The following is an 11,125-nucleotide window of genomic DNA, read 5'->3' as shown; positions in this document are numbered from 1 at the left end:
ATCTACAAGACGTCGCTTGGTGCTAGTCTAGAAGACATCATCGGCAAGATGTCTGGAATCTGTCTAGTGAAGAATTTTTATGTCTTCAGCTACGCAAGACAGTTATTAGCCGGCTTACGCCAGATGTCTTCTAGAGTTCTGCTTCAGAAGTCTACCATACTTCCTAACAAGACGTGTCAGGGTCACATATGCGCCTATAGTGCAATATGTACACAATTTAACTGGACGACACTGTTCTGCATACTCTAAGCATAAATTGTCGAAGGTTTGTTCTAGCAATTTTTCAGCTTGCAAAATACTGTATCCAAAGTGCCTGCGCTTTTGAATTAAGCATGCAATTTGGGCTGTTTCCAGCATGCAGGACCAATATGGCACCAAGAAATGCTGTTTAGGCGATGGGTATCTCAACATAATGTACAAAAGCCGCTGACACCTTCATTTCTGCAGCCGATATCCACACGCGTACTGTGTTCGACCTCGCTGGACGCAGTCCAGTCCGCCGGAAGACTCCAAACTCCGAGTGTTCACAACGACAAAGTAAGCTAGCGATGTATCCGTGTGTGATAAAAGCCAGTAGTTCGCACAGAGGAAAGATTTGCTGCGCCGATGTTAATACGGAACGCCAGCTATGCACGATCCGCCATTCCCAAACTTCGCGCGCCGTGGCCTTTTCGCACCCCTCCTCTTTACAGCGAGATAGAAAATAGTGCGCCAAAATAATTACGCAAGACGCAGGTTGTATTTACCGTTTTGAAACAAATACGTCATAAGCAACAGTTACATTTTACTTGTATAGCTTGTTTTATGAAATATATTTTAGATTTCTATTGTTTTTAAAGTTATTGTATCAATGCGCTGCTCGGCGGCTGGCCATTTCAAATTTTCGTCGTGTCTAGTCGTGTCTGCACGTTAGGCCGTTGGTTTGTGACTGCGTTGAAAATGTATCCCGCACAGCGGCTGCTACTTCTGGCTGCAAGGCAAGCTTCGCTGGGTGAGTAAGAAATTGTTTCTTCTAAATGAGTCACTTAATGGAGCAGTAAAGTGACTGAGTGTTTTCTTTTTCCGATAAAAATGCTGCAAGGACCGCTGTTTGCATCCGCCGGCGCAGGCTGTATGGGCGAGCAAGATAGCGCGCGCGGACCGTTTAGTCAGTACGAAAGGCGGTGTTTTATGGCGCATCTACAGTTTTGTGCATGCAGGAAGGTTTTTCGCTTGTAATTCCACTCGCCGCGTTTCGTGAACTGCCATTGGCGGCGGAACCTCGCGATGTAATTCTTCAAAATGAGCTTGGCGATCCGACGTCTTTCGTTGATTGCCGCTGGTTCTAACGCTTTCCCAGGAAACACAACTGAGCACGAAAGTCTGCATGCTTAGTGTGGCCTTCACTGTGCAGCAAGATACAGAAAATGCGCACCGTCGAGTGGAAGCCGTGCATTGTTTGTCAGCCTGCAGAGCTCTATACGCGCTAAGTTATGCCGCGGTTGCGAAAAAGAAAGAGAACGATCTCAATAAGCCGCCTTAGAGGGGAGGGTAAGGTGCATTCTGGCCACAGCGACTCTCCCAACTGCTCGCAAAATACTCTCTGCCTGTTCACAGGCACAAGTTTAAACACATAGCGAGATAGGAACGGCGTACAAACATTCTGCAGTGATTTAATTTTAATAGTTCATAAAATGTTTACAGTCAGCCATTACATTGCCGTGATTAAGTGATTTTACATTTTCATATAGTCAGAAAGCACAATTTAGTTCTTATAAGTTCCTGAACTGCATGCTGTGTGATGTGCTGGTGCTCTATTTGCTTTGGTCCTCAGGCTTTTTTTTTTTTTTTTTTTTATTGGCGGAAATGTTTTAAGAAATTAAGCTTCAGTTGAATTGGTACAGAAAGAAATCGAAATCAAATCTTTCGGACGGACCTCATATAACGAAAAGCCTATTATAATACACAAAAACATATCAATTTCATTTGTTTTCTTGCTTCAGGGCCAATAGACTCTTCCTATCCAGAACTGGGAAAAGAAAAGAGAGTACTGAACCATAACTTAATTTTAAGGCGTATAAAATGTAGCCATGTTATAAATGGGTTCAGTGTATGCCTTCTGGCTGTCCTCAACAACAAAGCTGTGACTCCACGCAAACCTTTTGATAGCATATGGACTCCTCCCGAAGTGAAGGTGTTTGGCATCAAAGGTGAAATACCTTCATTTAATTTCAGTTCAGTTCAGTCGTGTCCGACTCTTCGTGACCCTATGGACCATGTCACGCCACGCTTTCCGGTCTCTCACTATCTTCCTAACATCACATAACTTCATCTGCAGTGCCTCAAGGATGCCATCTAACCATCGCGTTCGCTGCCTACCCCTTCTCCGGCGACCCTCAACCTTTTCCAGCATCAAATCTTTCTCCAGCGACTCCTCTCTTCTCATCAGATGACCAAAGTAGCTGAGCTTTGACTTTAGAATTAATTAACTTAGAATTAAGTTTAGAATTTAGAATTTAATGCTCTTTTTCACATTGTGCTGTTGTGTCTGTGTTTGGTGCTCTTGTTATTTTGTGTCTGCGCGAATTTTCATGTAAACAAAACACTTACCCAACAGCTCAAGCAAGTGAGCTATGCATTCTTTTTTTTTTTTTTTTTGCTCTGGGTGCATGCTCACTGTTTAAAATATTGCTTTCATTTGTTCTAGGAAAAACTGGTGATGCATACATACATAGGTACCTACATATATACATGCATAGATACATACATAGGTAATGCATCCATACATAGATACATGATACATAGATTTATTTCTTCTCTACATATGTCGAATGAAACACTTAGCAAACTCAGAGGCAGGAACCTTACCCAGCATAGAAAGTGACTCTCAATAAAAAAAAAAGAAATGTATAAATCAGGAAAATGGTGGTTCTCTACAGGTGTGTCTGTTGGGGAAGACAAGAAAATGTTTTAGCCTTCGAGGTCATCAAGGAGTTATTAATATACATATATTATACTCGGCACTATTTTGTGCTGCTAGTGCGTATCTTGGTTAAACATATTTCTATTGTGTACTCAGTACTCTCAACCTTATGTGACATATTTTGAGGTTAAATTCATATCCTATGTTTTGTAGTCAGTGATTTGCTTTATTAAACTTCACAAGAAATCGTTAAAGCATTGGAACACCTTGCAGGTTGCCACCACCTCCACGGCTGCCTAGCAACTATCCTTTTCCTGTCTGTGCTGCAAACACAACTTAGCAATGAGGGCCACAGGACTGACATCTCCCTGGCCAGTCGCGGGCTACTGACTGAATACACAGGTATGGTTTGACTGTGCCAAAAACTTAGAGTTGCCAACAGTGGGACTTTTTCCTTCTGTTTGGGAGCTCATATATCTAAATCGTGCTTTTGATTTTAATCCTGGCAGGTGTGACATGGAAAGCCTTCAACACCAATCAAACTTAGTTTTGCCGACGTCACAAAAGAGTGGTTGGTGTTTGCCTTGTGACAAAGACCAAGTCCACATCTAAAGGCGCTGCACAGCCACCATGAACAGTGCCACAATAGCAAGCAGCTGGGATCAAGGCACCTTCTGTGCTCATTTACAACTCAAGTTTGAAGCTTTGTAATTTTGCAAAGGTAGGCCTCCAACAATTGACAGAGAGGAGCCTCCCAATCAATTGAGCCACAAAGGAATTCCCCCTTTCATAGCAGTAGGTGACAAAAAGAGGCAGTGCAGCTGGTGTTCAGTACCAATAAAGAAAAAGCTGCCCAGCCTAGTTAGCTGTGGACAAGGGCTGGAGTGGTATCAGTGTTGAGAACGATCTGATTGGCAGAAAAGCCTCCTTTGAGGGATATTCGCCCCTTCATTCTTAATTTGTAACTGACTGCAGTGGATCTGATAGCCCCGGAAGTTTTTTTTTTTTTTTAAATTTTCTCGGCCCTCTAGGGTTGTACAAAATAACAGATGCACAACCCATGCCAGCTCCCTCATTTTACAATGCTTTCATGCCAGAATGTTGGCAGTGGTATTCAGACCTTGTTTTTTTTTCAATGCCTTTTCTCCATGCATAATAACAGGCTATTTAGCGTAACACAGTCGCACACAAGACAGAGGACACCATCAGCGCTTACAACTGTTCAGCGGAAAGCAGCCGATATACATAGCCTACTCAGGTGATGTGCACGGGTACAAGGCAACATGGAAACAGCACCATTTTGTCAAACTATGCGTGAGAAATTTTTCTTCAGTCTCATAAGAAAAACCAATTTGCTGCTGCCACAGCTGCAACCTGCTTTTTTATATGAAGGGCTTCTAGTGTTTCATGAGCCGTTACCCACAGTTTTCACAATTGGTGCAAACCCTACGGTGCAAGAGAAGTCGCTCACCTTCATTGTTAATGTCTTTTGCATGTTTCCTAAGTTGGCCATTGACGCAGAATCCTGCTTGTGCAAAATAAGATTTTTCTACGTGACAGTAGAATTTTATAGACGGTGGTGCACTTTACGAAATGCTGGCCATGTCTCTTCTGACAGCCGACCTGTTTGCTTTCGTAGCTTATGTGATGGCTTAGCTGAGCAAGCTTTCAGGGAGCAGAGAATACCATCTATACATTAAACAGGTTTGAGCTGTGTCAGTGACACTCCAGCTTTTCTTTGAGGCTGAACAGATATTTCTCATACCTTCTTTGATAAGATTGGTGCTGTTTTCCTGTTGCCTTGTACATGTGCACATCAGCAGTGAAAGCTATGCATCGACTGCTTTCCCCTAAATAAACAGTTGCCTAAATAAACAGTTGTAGTAAGTACACGTGATGTCTTCTTTCTTGTGTGTGTCTGTGTTATGCTAAATACCTTTTTTATTTCTGAAAAACCAACTATCTCAGCAGTTAACTTCCTTCTTTTTATACCAGCAGAATGTGAAGAGCAGCACGGTGTGCAACACTGAATTTTATTCTCTTTTTTTTTGGCTGTGCCTTCTGTACTCCTCGCAAGCTGTTTGCTGCACTACAAAAGGTAAGGGCAGTTGGTGCCATCATGGCTGGTTCATGCTGCCCTTATCTTTTGTAGTGCTGCAAAAAGCTTTTGATGGGGAATATAGTGGTTGGTATGTACAATGACAGGGATGCAAAACTTTTGCTCCGTCCTTTTTTTTTTCTTATGGTGCCTTCTAGTGTTTCTTGTAGAGTGATGTATGACCCTTACCTGCTACCTTTTCCTTAGTACTTTTTAGTTATGATAGTAGAATGTAACTATGACAGGCATGCAGCCATTGCATTTTTTTTTCAGTGCATTCTAGTCATGCTAACAGGAACAGCAGCAGTGAAGCAGTCTTGGCTTCTTTTTTTGCAGTGTAGATTTTTTAATGGATTTGATGTCGTGCCTATTGCTCAAGTGTTTGTGCAGTTTCTACAAGATGTATGTATGACCAGCATTCAGTTGGTGACATGCATGCACATATAGTATGAAATGCAACACGTGATGATGGTTCTTTGTGAAAGCGCCTTTTTCTGTATACTGAAGCTTTTTCATTCGAATTTGTTGCTTTGTTTTATTTTGTACAAACATTATGCAGATAGTTCGTTCAACCACTCAACCAGTTTTGTACACTTTTGCATACCTATCCCTGTTTATTTCTAGTCATTTCCTGTTGTTTGGAGTATGGATGTTGTCATTCTTTTGTAAACAGATCATTTTAAGCTTGGAGAGAACTGCATTATTATTTTGTCATTTTCATACCACTTGTAGTGTCTAGTTTCTGTGCTTGTAACTTCGTAGTGCATTGTCGAAAAAAAGTCAAATATATGATTTACACATTTTGTTTCCTAGCACCTTTTGTAGTTATTGCCGAATCTCCCAAAGAGCACCCAACCATGGCTGTCCACCGTACAGTGTGGCATGTTTTGTAACAAAGAATGTGTGCAGTTCTCACTTACTGTTTGCAGTTTTAATGTCTGTAAGAATGAATGACAATGTGCATCATTCTTTACATGGCATGTGTTCATGAGCTTGCTCTTTCTGGTGTTTTCTTCCTTGGTACAATATTAGGCTTCAGAGAACCACATTTTTTAATTTGCATACTGTTGCTTGTGGCTTTCCTTGCTTTTAACATGCATGAGATTGTTTAAGTTGCCTATTTGCAATGTATAATAGTTTACTCATCTCATTTTCTAGCATTGGGTGCAGTTACTACCAAACTTTCTAAAGAGCACCTGATGGCCATTAACAGTGAAATGTGGCACGCTTTGTAATAAAAACATACAGTTCTCATTACTAGACAACAGTTGTAGTGCATGAGAATTAATGATTTACAATTGTACATCAGTTGAGCTTGCATCATAACTGAATGTGTGAAAGAGCACTGTGGGTGTGTGACGGCAATACAGCTTTAGTTGTAGTAGCATCTGATGAGACTATATTTTTTGTCTGGCAGTGGTGTTGAAAACCTCTGCAAATACATAAGCATTTCAGACAGTTTTGCGAGAAATAGCAGGGAATAAATAATTTAGAGCATTGCAGGAGATTCTAGAGCTCATTTTAGACATTCAGAATCTATTTTAATGATCTCTAGATGATGACTTGCAAGACGTCTTGCAGCTTAAAAAAGTTGGTGCATTAGCTGAGCTAGAAGGCAGCTACAAGAAGTACCAAGACATATAAAAACATCTTTCATATCTTGTCAAAGCATCTTTTAAATGTCTATCAGCTGTCTTGGGTGCCACTTCAGATGTCTATAAGGTGACTTGTTTATCTTGGGCAAGATGCCTTATAGCTATCTGCTAGACTGACTTACGTTTAGTAAGTTATTTGTCTTCCAGATTTCTAGGAGATATCTTGCAAGACGTCTTGTAGCCTAAAAAAGTGGGTGCATTAGCTGAGCTACAAGATCACTACAAGAAATATCAAGACATCTGGCAATGTCTTGCATATCTTGTCGAGACATATTATATACGTTTAGTAGCCATCTCAGAGGTCTACTGAGACATCTATCGGGCATCTTGCTTGTCTTGGCAAGACAGTTTATAGCCGTCTCATAGATGGGTTGGTGTTTACTGGGCAGGTGTATAAAGCATCAGATCCCTGGGATGTACTTTGCGTGGCAGCATTCATTTTGGATTGTTGCAACTGAGGTCTGCAAATCTGCGCTAGCCATATGGTAAGACACTTTTTTTTTGCATTATTTGGTGCAGTATGTTGTCAGCCTTGATCATCATGTCAATAACCGATATGCTTGCGAGAACGGAAAGTCATTTATTTCGACCGCACCACGCCAGTCAGTTCTGAACTGTATTTTCAGCGCACTATTTTGTATGCATAAACTCTGGTCATAATGACAAAATTTACGGCGCAGAGGTGGCCAATTTGTATTGCAAAAGAAAAACGTAGTCCTGTAAAACATGACGCGTGTTTTGTGTGATTTTCAGGTTAGAACTTCATCGCACGTGTGTTGTGTGTCTGAAGTGGCCAGTAAACTAAGAGTTAAGTCTAGCTATCTGGGACATGATTTTTAGTTGCGAGCGAATATTTAATATTGTAATTTGCCGTTATGAATGCGCTATTGGAATGGTCTAAACGACGCGTAGCTTATTCACTTGTTTGATCTTTCTCTTGGGCTAATTCCGAGTAGTAGAAGTGTCATAAAATAGCCGCTTAAAATAGGTTATTTACAGTTGCTACCATAGTTCTTATACTTTACCACACGTACAAACTTGTTCCCACAACAAACGTGATGCTAAGTTACGGATTTCTTTATTTTTTCAGTTCCAGTGTATCATACAAACCCCAAAGCATCTGTGTCGTACGTTGTTTTGGCTGCAGCTTTGACAACTTTTAAAACGTTCTGTTTGCAGTAATGATGCGGTGCACACTAAATTTAGCAGCCGCGGTCGGAGTGCGACTGCCATTTTTTGTGTCTGTTTTTTCCTTTGTAGTTTCTTTTTAGTTCTTGCGGCAATCTATTCAAAGGAAAGCTATTGATTTGAAGCTTCCAGTTATGACGACGTCTTTCTTCTACAAGTGTTCGATCACAAAGGCACTACAAGTATAAAGGGGCAAGCACTGACTACCGTTTACCGAATAGATAACGACAAATATCATTTTGTTTTATGTTTCCAGCGTCAACAATACATCCACATGGGAAGCCGTGCACTGCCAGATGTCGCAACCAATGTAACCAAGTTAATATGGCCGGCCTCACTGAGCATGCAGCTTATTTCAACCTGAGTAAATCAGACAAGAAAGTTGCCTGAGGGACAACAGGTAGTGCTTTATTTTGCATTTTTACTCCACGGTCTAGCTGCACTTCCACTTTCCAAAAATTTTCTGTCTTAATGGATTTATGAATGTTGCTTTTATTTCCAGGTGCCATCTGCGAAAGGAAATACATTGTTATGCACGCTGCTCAAGTCCATATCTTTAAAGGCTGCATGGAGCTGCTGCCCCTACAACCGACCACAAAAGAAGCTGCGATGAACGCAGCGCCTTCATCCAACCTGGGACCTGAGAACACCTTGCCAAGGGACGCAAAGACAGGAGGAGCACTGAAGTCTAAGAGTTCTGCCTAAATGTTTCCATGCCCTGTAACACGTGCACACCTAATAAATCACCATGCAGTGAACCTTTCAGCTGTATTATTTTCTTGCATGGATATCCTCAGCATGCTTTATTTAAATAAAAAGCTGCATGAAAAATATCTGCACTGCATAAGTAGGGGATGGCTTTGCAGGTACCTATTAGTCATAGCACAAAAAAGCAACTAGCCGGATTGCCAATTGCTCTGGCTGGATGCCAATAATGCAAAACCACTGGGCAAGATTGGATTGAAAATATTGGGTAGCCGATAAATCTGGCTGGATGCCAGTTGTGAATATCCAGTGAATAAGAATGGATACAGGATATTGGATGGCCAGTGAGCTTGGCGGGATGGCCGTGATATAACAACCAGTGAGTGAGCTTGGGTGGAAGATATTGAGTAGCCATTGAGTGCCGTTGAATGCCAGTAAACAAGGTAGTATGCCAATACTGGTTTTGATAGGAGAGCCGATCAAATTGGTTGGCATATATCTTGGCTCTTTGTGCGCCCCAATCAGACGCCAATATTGACCAATATTGGGACCAATATATCCCAATATTGGACCATTGGCGGTCCATTGACGGCGTGCTGCTTGGGTGTAAGCGGCGGCGGCAGACAATGTTAGAGGGCACAAGAGGACTGTCGCGGCGGTGGTAAAAGAGGCAGTGAGGGGAACCAGAACAGCGCTAACGGGGGGGGGGGGGAGGGGGGTTGTGTCATGAGCTACGAGGAGTTTGGCCGCAAAACGAGGACACGGCTCGTGGAGCAGGGCATCAAACGATGCATCACTCGATTCAATGAGCTCTACTTGAGGTCTGGCGCAGTCAATGACAGCATGATGCTGGGACAGGAAATCCCAGCTGAGAATGACGTCATGAGAACATGTGGGGATTACGACGAATTTGATGATGTACAAGGCTGCAGCAATGACGAAGCGAGCAGTGCAGATAGCTGTCGGCTGTATACTGTCAGCGGATGCGGTACGAAGCGATAGTCCCTCGAGAGGCGTAGTTACCTTCCGGACGGAGCGGCAGAGTTTTTGGCTGATAACTGATACAGCGACACCGGTGTCGACGAGCGCAAGGGTATGATTGCCTTCAACGATGACGGGGACAACATTCGCGGGATTAAGACGAGGACTTTGAAATTCTGTTGAATATGCAGTTCGTGCCTCGCGAACTGCGGCGGTTAGTTTTCCGATTGGGTAGCGGGTCGTCGGCGCATTGGCGAAATGGAGCGGCGACGTGGTGATGGCGAACGACGAAGGAGGAAGTCCGGAGGATCAGGGGGTGCTGTTGGAGGACCCGATGGGACTGGGAACTGGGGGGCCAAATAAGGTGGCGCAGGCCGTGCAGCAAAGGCCATATTTATTCGGCGCCGGCAGTAGCGTGTAGTGTGCCCAGGGATGCCGCAGTGGTAGCAAACAGGCCTGTTGTCTGAAGTGCGCCTTGGAGATCGTGTTGGAAGCAAGGGGGGAGCAAAAGCTGTTGGTGCCGACCGCATTGGGGGCGAAGCATAGGAATATGCTGGCTCAGGAACTTGAACTGACTTCGGCATACGTGCGACGCAATACTTGAGGAGGAGCCGGCGCGAATGCTGGAGCGTAGCTCAGTGGCGCAACACCGGACGATAAAATTGTGGGCGTGGGGAACGGCATTGAGGGTGCGACCGGAGCTGATTGAGGAACAGGATTAGGGGGAACTTCAGATATAAGCTACTGGATTGCACGGCGAAGCTCCGGAACAAGGCCAGTTGATGACGACTCCTTAACATATGGCTGCAGGGAAAGTTGTCGCGCGACCTCCTGGCGTACAAAAGCCTTGATGTCTTCAGAGAGGCTAGATGATTCCCTCCCCGCGACTAGTCCAGCGAGGGATGCATGAGGCTGGCGAATCAAAACACGCTCTGACAGAGGTCGTAGATTTCCTTAACCGTAGTGGGGCCTTTCGCGATGAGCATGTTGAAAGCGCCGTCATCAATTCCTGTGAGGACATGACGTATCTTAACAGCTTCGGTCATGGTCAGGTCACCGCGACGACACATATCGACAATGTCCTCAATGTAACTGGTGAACGTTTCACCGGGCAGCTGCAGTCGCGACCGAAGGCGCTGTTCCGCGCGGAGTTTTCGGACGGCGGGGCGGCCAAAGACATCAGAAAATTTGGTCTTCAAATTCGCCCAGGTGGTAAAGTCCGACTCGTGGTTTCGGAACCACAGATTAGCGACGTCGCTCAAGTAAACGATGACATTATTGAGCTTACGATTGTCGTCCCAGTTATTGTGACGGCTGACCCGTTCGTGGACAGCCAATCGTCTACGTCGTCATCGCTGCTTCCACTGAAGGTAGCGGGGTCCCGTTGACGAAGCGCACCTGTGCAGGTGACCGGCGGAGGTAGGTGCAATGAAGTCGGCTCCGTCATTGGGGTAGTCAACGTTCTGCTGCGAAGTTCCAGGGCGAGATGGGTACAGGGAACCTCCGATTGACCTCCACCAAGTGAAATGTGGATTTAATAGTTGGTTTGCACATCTAGCGCTGCCAGTAATTCCGGCACAGCAGGGTCGAATTGCC

At 44.0% G+C, this 11,125-nt stretch overlaps 2 long non-coding RNA genes across 2 annotated transcripts; both read left to right on the top strand.

The window, feature by feature from the left end:
• Window positions 1–431: 431 nt before the first annotated feature.
• LOC146175174 (uncharacterized) lies at window positions 432–5,021 on the top strand. Its single transcript, XR_014702131.1, has 3 exons — window positions 432–991; window positions 3,176–3,304; window positions 3,412–5,021. It is a non-coding gene; the product is annotated as an uncharacterized LOC146175174 (long non-coding RNA).
• Window positions 5,022–7,064: 2,043 nt separating this feature from the next.
• Window positions 7,065–8,595, top strand: LOC146175173 (uncharacterized). The gene is made up of 3 exons (XR_014701873.1): window positions 7,065–7,140; window positions 8,100–8,243; window positions 8,346–8,595. It is a non-coding gene; the product is annotated as an uncharacterized LOC146175173 (long non-coding RNA).
• Window positions 8,596–11,125: the final 2,530 nt, after the last annotated feature.

This window comes from Amblyomma maculatum, chromosome 11 (assembly GCF_055883805.1).
Source record: "Amblyomma maculatum isolate TAMU_Amacu chromosome 11, ASM5588380v1, whole genome shotgun sequence".
NCBI lineage: Eukaryota > Metazoa > Arthropoda > Arachnida > Ixodida > Ixodidae > Amblyomma > Amblyomma maculatum.
Note: the sequence above shows the minus strand (reverse complement) of the source record. Positions and strands in the feature narration are given on the sequence as shown.